We start from the raw sequence: 9,947 nt of genomic DNA on the forward strand, positions 1-9,947 counted from the left end.
CCCAGATCTGGTTATGTGCGTTGAAATCACCACAAATAATATGTAGAGACTGAGAGTTTGTCAACAAGTTTTCCAATCTTGTCACGTCAAAAGGTGATCCTGGTTCCAAGTAGACGCCGATCAGGGTAAACACTTTGGATGCAATCACTGTGGTTGCGCAAATATATTCGTTCTTGTCATGTGGTGCTACGTCAATCAGAGGCAGGTATGTCGTTGCGAAATCCAACGAGCAGTCGGCTAATTCCATTTTGTCGCCTTGAATGAAGAAAATAATACCCCGTTATCCTAAAGTGCTCGTCGGCGCGAGACTCGGAAATGACTAAAAAAGGGAATCGGTGCACTCGCGTAGGATGCTTAAAGTCTGCTAACTTCGAGCGCAAGCCGCGAGCGTTCCATTGGAATATAGTACATGTACGGAAGTGTTTGTTGGTGGACACCGCTTGTGAGACAATTGTTGGCGAAGCCATCGTTGCTACTGCGACGAATCACGGCTTTGGGCCGTGAAAGAAGACGACACTAGCGGTTCCAAAGCCAGGACGGCCTCTACTTCAGGGATGCTCTTAAACGATGGGCTGGCACGGAGAATAGCCTTGATTGCGGCGAACATCATGGGAATCAGCATACTTGATATCTCATTTGCAGTGCTACCATCTAACAACTTTTCTTGGTTCTTCCTGTTCTTATGCTGCGACCTTGAGGACACTTGTTGCTGTCGTGGGCTTGAGGTCATATCACTTGAGGGCTTTGATGGATTCGTTGCAGTTGAAGGCCTTTGCTGGTTTTCTTTCACGACTGAGGCGTAGGACTTTTTCAAAGCCGTGTCGCTGCGCTGCACCGTGTCGTGTTGCTTTTGGTTTGTAGATGTATACATCACATCCGGATTCGGTGGTGGTTCTCGTCGTTTCCGCACTTTTCCTTGGATTTGCTCCATCGTCCGTGCAAGAGTGGCTGATTTCTTTTTAGGACACCCTCCGTATGACGCAGCATGCTCAGCTCCACAGTTTGCACACCGAGGCTGGGAACGTGACGTACACTCCTTATGCGTATGTGGACCAGCGCATATCTTGCAGTGGATGGGGCCTTCACAATATTTCCTTATATGTCCATGTCTTTGACATCTGAAACATAGAGTAGCAGACCCCATGTATTCAGTCACGGGATAACTGCAGAATCCAAGCGACACTCGGTTTGGTAAAGGGGCGTCCTTAGAGAATTCCAGGATGACCGAGTGTCTTCGGGTTTCCGTTACTACGCCATCTTCGTTAGGGACGTAGAAAACTTGCCTTTTAGCAGATATGAGTCCTTGTTTGCTCAAATACTTCTTGAGGTCGTAATCTGAGTACTCAACAGGAACGTCCTGTATCCTCCCGTACGTGGCAGAGTAGGAGTATGGAACTCGAGCTTCTACAAGAATGTCCGATAGATCCGTCACTGTGAGGAGACGATTGGCTGCAGGAAGTGTAGACACTGTCACCATGAGGCTGCCATCCTTGTTGAGGCGGTGGCTGAGTATCTTTTCTTGGGCTGTTGTCACGACCGCAGAAGCCAGAAGATTTGGGTTTACTTTCCATAAGCTGCTGTCAGGCTGAGTTCGCTTGAATATAACAGGAACATCTGCGGCTCTTTTCTTTTTGTAAGAGACAACAGTGAAGGCTGTCTGGTTCATCTCTTCGTTGTCTCCTGCAGATTCCCTTGTGTCGATGTCATCTTTACGTAGCATTTTCCTTGCTTGCTCATCTTCTCTGTGGTCTACAGAAGCAACGTGCTCACCTGATTGCTGATTGTTTGCGACGGATACCATCAGAGCATCACGAAGGGCAGCCGACGGCGGAGGCTCGCCGCGCTGCTTCGGTCCGGTGCGCTTCGGGAGCCGCTTGCTGTGCCTCTCTCGCAGGACGGTGACCTCCAGACCGGCGTTCGGTGAAAGAGAGGCAGAAAGAGTAAAAATGAGCTCTACACTTGCTAAAAAAGACTTAAAATTACAGACGGGCGTTCGGAAGCGAGCCTATCGCTCGTAGTCTTCGTCTTCCTTCCACAGCAGAGTGTTCGTATAGAGACGGAGTAGAAGCCGCTCCTCCGCCTTAGATAGCCCTTTACTCTGGCGAGGGTAAAGGCTATGGCCACATTGATAATGCAGGACAATGTCTTTAAAAGAATACGCGGGATTGAATTCAACATCGTGATCTAGGGGGTCGAGAAAGGAAGCCCGGAGAGAGAGTGCGCGGGCGGCGGCATCGGCTGCCTCATTCCCCTCGAGACCCACATGAGCAGGAGCCCATACTATGTTCCGGTGAGCGGGGTCCCCGGTGTAGGTGCAACCTTGAAGTAGTCGGTATGCTAAGTATGGAGCCCAGCCTTGCTCGACGTTCCGGCAGGCCTCTCGCGAGTCGGAGATAATTGTTTTGGAATCAGAGTGGGTAGCAGCCAGTGAAATGGCGACCTCCTCCGCATGAGTTATGTCGCGGGCGCGAAATGTAAGCCCGTTAACTGTTTAGGACTGGTGGACGACTGCGGCCGTGTACCATCCCCCATGGTGGGGGCCGGAGGCGTCCACGTAATAAGTGCCGGGTTTCGACCCATAATGGCGGCCCAGAGCATCCGCCCGCGCCAGGCGCCGACCATTATGGTCCTCACGTGTCATGTTGTTAGGAGGAGGGCGTACGTGGAAGGTGCATCTCCACTCGAAAGGGAGTCGCACTCGCTCTTCCATAAGGGTGGTGTGTTGGATGTGTAGTCGGGCAAGGAGGCGGCGACCAGACAGTGTCTTAGAGAGGCGTGTGTATTGGTTAGTTAAGTGAGCCTCTCGGAGCTCCCGGAACGTGTTCACCATGCCTAGACCCAGGAGTCACTGGTTGGAGGTGTTCACGGGGAGATCGAGGGCTCTCTTAATAATTTTGCGGAGGGTGACTTCGAGTGCATCCTCGTCTTTTTTCCGAACGTGGAGGTAAGGAGTCGAATATAAGATTCGACTGGTCACGAATGCATGCGCCAGCCGCAAGGCGTCTTTGCACCGCAACCCCCCGCGTTTGTTGGAAACCCGGCGGACCATGCGGCCCACCTGGTCCGCCACCTTATGGAGCAGGGCCAGGGTAGTGTTTGACCGTCTATGTTGATCAATGAAAAGCCCCAGTACCCGGACTTCTGTGTTCAGGAATTGGTCCTGTCTCCAGAAAGAGCTCAATTTTGGCTGTACACTTTGGTGAGGGGCGTATGTGTACAAATTAAGACTTTTGGGGGGAGCGTTGCAGGCCACAGTGGCGAGCATAACGGTCCACTATGGTCGCCGCTTGTTGCAGGTTAGCCTCAATGTCTCCTAGTGAGCCCTGCGTGGCCCACAGGGTGATGTCTTCGGCATACAGCGCATGCTGCCCACCAGCGACAGCACCCAATTGGGCCGGCAGGTGCATCATAGCCAGATTGAATAGGAGAGGAGGCAGCACTGCACCCTGTGGTGTTCCTCTGGTTCCAAGTCGGAAGGGACCGTGTTCAGTGTCCTGGATTTTAATGTAGGAGTCACGATCTGTCAAAAATTGCCGAATGTATCTGAACGCGTTGCGTCCGCAGCCGGTTTGTGAAAGATGGGTAAGTATTACCTCGTGAGTAGCGTTGTCGAAGATGTCCCGATTGAGTTGTAGCAGAACATCCTGTGCGGACCTGTGTGGGCGAAATCAGAACATGGAGTCTGCGAAGATGTGTTGATTTTCCATAAACTCGAACAACCTGTCACGCACCATCGTCTCCATTAGTTTGCCCACACACGAGGTGAGAGAGATGGGGCGAAGGTGGTCCGTGTTGATGGCCTTGCCAGGTTTGGGAATGAAAGTGACCAGAGCAGTTTTCCAATCGTTGGGGAGTGGCGCACGCCCAGCCAGAATGAATTGATGTAATCCAATAAGGACTGGTAGGCCGGGTCGGGTAAGTTAGCGAGTAATTTGACTGTAGTTTTGTCCCGACCCGGGGCTGTGCCACGTTTCGTTTTCGCCAGGGCTGCCCGCAAATCGTGGAGCTGGAACGGCTGATCCAGCTCAGCGTTCTCCGAACCTGCATAATAGTACGCCGATCCGCAGGGGTCCTGGGTAGTGCACAAGTATTGGTCCCGTAACTTGTGCGCTAGCTGAGTTGTATTGCCGTGCAAACTGTGTATGGCACGTTGTAGATGTTTATGAGTTTCTGTGCGTGTCTGCGTTGGGTCGATAAGGGCGCGGAAGAGCCGCCAGGTATTCCTGCTGGACATCTGCCGCGCCGCCGTGTTGCAACGATCCACCCAGTTCGCGTCTGCGAGCTGGGCCGCATACTCGGCTGCCCGCTGGGTGAGCTCGGCAATTCGAGCCTTAAGTTTGCGGTTATGCTTTTGTCGGCGCAACCGGCGGACGAGGCAATGCCGCGCTTTCCAGAGGTGGAGGAGGTGGTTATCCACGTCCGATACCGCCTCGGAAAGCTGAATTTTGGTTTCGGTGGAGCGAAGGCTAGAAACCAATTGCTGGGACCATGACTGGTAGCCTTGCTCGAGTATAGATGTCGCTGTGTTGTAATTTTGCCTAAACTTGGGCCAATCTTGGAGTCGGGCCTGTGTTGTGGGTTTTGCTAATGGCTTGGTCCGAATTGTAGGGTTTAGGATGCAGTGGTCGCTACCGAGGGTTTCCTCTGTGTTGACCCAGTCTGCATACTGAATGTTGCGGGTAAAGGTGAAATCCGGACACGTATCCCGTGCCACGGAATTGCCTATACGGGTTGGGTGGACGGGGTCCGTGTGAAGAGTGAGGCCCAACGTTGACGCAATCTCCGCCAACTTGCGGCCCCGTTTCCCTTCACGCCGGTACCCCAGACTCGACTGGGGGCGTTGAAATCGTCAACAATCAAGAGGGGGTCCTGACCCGCAACTCTTAGCGCACGGCTAAAAAGGTCGGAGAATGGTACATTCGGCAATTTGGGTGTGCCGTAGACATTTACAATCTGCAATGGTGAGTCCTGTTTGCGGAGGGGGAGGAGAGTCACCATTACATGGGAAAATTCAAGGTGGAGGTCTAAGTCGACCACATTTACAGTATAATTTTTATGAACGCATATACAAGACGAGGGGTCCTGCTGAAACGTCGTATAGTTTGTTAAGGTGGCGCCCCTTCCTGGCTCTTGAAGGGCCACCACGGCGGGCATATGCTCAAAAGTTGAAAGGAAAAGCCGAAGGTTGGCCCGCTTAGTACGAGACCGTAGTCCTCGGCAGTTCCATTGAGTTACGGTGACAGGATATGCCAATTTAGATAAGTGTGAACGCCTACACCGAGGTTGTCCCGCCATGTTCGGATTAAGGGGTTAGAGGAGGGAAGGTAGGTGTCCCGGAGCCAGCAACCAGGGGCTGAAATTCAGCTCCTGATAGGGGGCAGCTGTCCTCGTCATCTTCCAGGTCAATTGCTCGACGCGACGATTTGGAGGGCCGGCCAGATACATCTTTAAGAGGACCGGCCCGGCGAGACGTGCGGGGGAGATTCGCGACATCTTGGGCAATCATGGTAGGAAGGGCCTCCATGACCTTGCCAATGATGTGTTCCATTGCCGTCCCGATAAGGGTCTCGAATTTGGCGTTAAGACGGGCTTCAAGATTGGCCACAAAGGCGTCCGACGTCACCGGCACCGCTGCGTCGCTCTCCATGGCTTCTGCTAGGGGTGCAGATTGGGGGGGGGAGCAGCGGTTTTAGCTTCTAAGGCTTCAATTTTGGCAAGTAGCATCTCGTTTTGGACCCGGAGAGATGCTACCAAGTTGTGAAGCTCGGCGTCGGTCGCCGAGCTAGGGGAAGGAGAACGTGGTTGGGAGGAGGAGGCAACCCTGCCCGAGCGGCTCACCTGTTTTCCCTTTTTGACCGCAGTTGCCCAGGCATCGGTCTCGCTTTCGTAGTGAGCTTGCTTCCCCGATCCACCGCGTGGGGGCGGTGCTGGCGCTTGGTCGTCCTTAGCGTCACGCCCGCTTGGGGGCGCTCCCTTCTTGGAGTTGGTGACGTCACCGCGGGGAGCTGAGTCACCACCGGTGACGCGATGCTGCTGACGTGGCTTCTTCCTCGTCGCGCCAGGTTTACCGCCCTTTTGGGCGGCCATCTTGGTCTCGAGGCGGTACTTGGCGGTACAGTCTCTGGAGTTTGTGGCATGGCCGCCACCACAAACAGCACATTTCGGATTGCACTCACGAGGGACCCGCAACCCTTCCACGAAAGGAGCTTCCAGTCCACACAGGCCGCACTTGTCTTGCATTGGATTTGAGCATGAGTTTGCTCTATAGCCCACGGTGCCACACATACACCACAGGCAAGGATAGTGCGTAGGTAGGGCTTCACTTGGACAATCTCCGAATTGTAGTTCACTGTTCGGGGCCTCATTTTTCCGGCAACAGTCAGGCGAGCCTTACTGGAGGTTCCAAATTTACGAACTTCTAAGATGGTGCCATGCCGCCACTGGATACCGTCTTTCAGAGTTTCCCCTGTTTCTTGATTTGCCACAGTGATGACGCCGCAGCAAATTTCTTCGCCATTTTGCTTGAGATGGCCCCGCAGTGGCACGTCTCCCTGAGCCGATTTGATCACGAAATCACCAAGCAGGCGGTCCACCACGTAGGCGTTCTTGGTGCTCGCAATGATTAGATTTTGCTCGCGGGAAAAGACGAAGCTGAGTTCCGCCGCCATTTGCGAGCCGCGGTAGGCACGCAAGGACAGGCCCAGCTCACCATATTGGAAGGCACTCCCGATAGCCACAGCGGCTCGGGGCTTGATGATCACGATGAAATCGTCGGGTTGGAACTTGGGGAGAGGTTTGGGCCTCCATGTTGATTTAAGTTGGATGTCCTTGGCCACACGCGAGACGGGACCGTGCTGAGGTAAGGTCGACTTGCCGGTTGTCGTTGTGGCGTCTGCCGTCATTTTGGCATTCCGGCGCTGAGAGCGGCTCTCAACGAGACGCAGTAGATATTCGTTCCGGAGCTGGTCCGATGTTGCCGAATTGGGTTCCTTGGCTTGAGGAATCGTCGACCAGGCCATGGCATCCGGGTCGTAGCCGCGTTGAGGTGGGGAGTTCGCCATGTTGGTGCGGAGAGCGGCTTCTTCGACGCGGGTGCCGGTGCAGCCGTTAGGCTTAGCGGCGGCGCTGCCAAGCACGAGTGAAAGTCCGCTCTAAATTGGCGAAAAATCTCGCCCACCTAAATGAAAGTGATGTCCCCGTGTGCCGGGCAACTTGCTGCGTCCGGTGGATGCAAAATTGGCAAACTACCCAACGCTGAAGACACAGAATCGCTTCGACTGCCTAAGAGAACCAACACCTGAGAACGTGCGGAGGCGCTCCGAAAACTACGGCAGCCTACCTGACCTCAGTAGGCGACAACCACACAAGGGCACTACACCACCAACGAACAACGCCAAGAACAAGGCAAACAAGAAACCTCAACAAGGCAGTGCAGAAGTCAAAGGAGCATGGAGATCACGGGCAGAGGTAAGTCCGCCAGCTCCCACTCTTCAGGGCCGTACTGACGACAAAAACAAAACTAATCCTCCTCATAACCCCACTCAGTCACATGCAAGACAAGAATCATGGTCAGGAAAGCTGCATACAGGAACACCAGCGATATCCAAGCCACGAAACAACCAATGACAGCACGCTTGCCTACATTCTTAAAGAAATAGCAGAAATTCGAAAAGAACAAGTAGATTTGAAAAAAGAAGATGCATAACGCGACAGAATAGTAGCGGAAAATGCAAAAACAACTCGTTGCTATTACACAACAACTTGCCGCGCTAACGCAAAGCGTGGAAACTTTACAACGCACCTTTAGAAAACGACTTCCCGCCAGGGAGGAAGCGCACCCCTATAAACAAGGCCATTCTAGCAGTTATGGAGATTAATGGCAGCAAACGTAACTCACTACATGAAACGGCTGTTACAATATGGCAATGGAATTGTAGAGGAATACGCCGTAAAAAGAACTATCTAATACAATACCTCACACACACTGCGCATAAGCCGGAGGTAATAACTCTTCAGGAGACCAATGCACCGATCTCCCTACCGGGTTACACGGCCCACCACAATCCAAGTATTACACACCGGTCCCGAAAGCGAACCGACGATGATCCGATTAGTTTCCCTACAATGACGGTGACACTGGTGGCGAACCAATATGCGGCCTTACACGAGGACCTCAGTCATATGAACAACGGGGAAGAGGAAAGCGTATTGGTTAAATGCCGCTTCTTCAAACGATACGACTTAACCATTATTAACACCTACCGAACTCCTAAAGGAGGGGCTTATCGCAAAGCGTGGACGAGCTTGCTCAAAGAGCATGGCAAGAAGGACTTGCTATGGGTAGGCGACTTCAACAGCCACCACGAGGCGTGGGGCTACAATCATAGTATGCCAAATGGAAGGCAGCTGCTACGAAACGCAAGTGATGCCCACCTATCGCTTCTGAATGACATAGAAACTCCCACTCGTATTGGAAATTTAGTGGAAAGAGACACAAACCCAGACCTGACCTGGGGCCGGACAGCTAAGGAAGTGGAGTGGAAAAACACCGGGGAAACGTTGGGCAGTGATTACAGCATCATAGAAATAATCATTCCCGTACCACAGAAGCAATGCACGACTAAAGAAATCGCACTACAGCCACAAATATCACAGACTGGGATGCTTTCAGGAGTCTCCTCCAAGGAACGCGTTCTGATAACCCGGAAGAATGGGCGAAAATACTACGCACTGTGCACAAGGGCACAACCAAGACAGTACAAACAACTGAAGACCACCCGCAAATAGACAGACACCTACTTAATCTATGGGACAATAGGCACAAGCTACATAGAAAATGGCGAAAGAACAAGCTGAACAAGCGCTTAAAATGCCGTACAGATAGCATCACCAAGGAGGCGCAAGAATACGCCGACAAACTGGCAACTGACAACTGGATGCAGATATGCGAGCAAGCCGGAAACAACATGCACACAAGCCGAGCCTGGTCGCTTTTTCGGGTGCTTCTTGGGCAACCCAGGAGAAAGAACCACCTGGAGGCAATCCAACTGAGGGAGAAAATCGGCGCGCACGATCTCGCAGAACAAATAGCCAACCATTTCTTCCCTTCGGCCACCTTACAGAAAGATCAGCGACAACTACCATCCACACAAGATTGCGGCGAGGTACCTGCAGACCAGCCATTTACAATTGGGGAGCTTAAAGCAGCCATCAATGCAAGCAAAAGACACACGACACCTGGAGCGGACGGCATCACAAACAAGATGCTACGCAATATGGCAGACACACAACTGGAACAGCTCCTGGCTATCATAAACCAAGCTTGGGAAAGCGGTGACATACCGGAGACCTGGAATATGGCTACTGTGATCCCAATACCAAAGCCCAATAAGACCCCAAGCGCCATTGGCCACCTGCGCCCCATTTCTTTAACATCATGTCCGGGAAAGATTATGGAACGAATGGCCCTAACACGACTCCTATTGCAGCAGGAATGTTGCACTTCTGTCGATCCTCGAGTCATTGGTTTTCGAAAGCACATGTGCACACAGGATGCGATGCTCGCCATACAAGAAATATACAGAGCACAGAGCAGCAGCCAACTCAGAGCCGTAGTGGAGTTGGATATCAAAGGAGCATTTGATAACGTTACCCACCAAGTGGTACTCGAAGGACTGCAGACCATGCAACCAGGTCAAAAGCTTTACAACTACGTAAAAGGGTTTCTTACAAACCGCACAGTTACCGTGAAGGTAAATGAAGAAGAGTCGGAAAAAAGGTACCTGACAAGAGCTGTACCCCAAGGGTCGATTCTTTCACCCAAACTATTCTCGCTAGCATTAAGCAAGCTGCCAACTCTCTTGAGGTGTGTAGAAGACCTTCACTTTACAATTTATGCGGACGACATTACGCTCTGGGCCAGCAGAGGATCTCCAGCTGAAATTCAA

The sequence above is a fragment of the Dermacentor variabilis genome, chromosome 11, assembly GCF_050947875.1.
Source record: "Dermacentor variabilis isolate Ectoservices chromosome 11, ASM5094787v1, whole genome shotgun sequence".
Classification (NCBI taxonomy): domain Eukaryota; kingdom Metazoa; phylum Arthropoda; class Arachnida; order Ixodida; family Ixodidae; genus Dermacentor; species Dermacentor variabilis.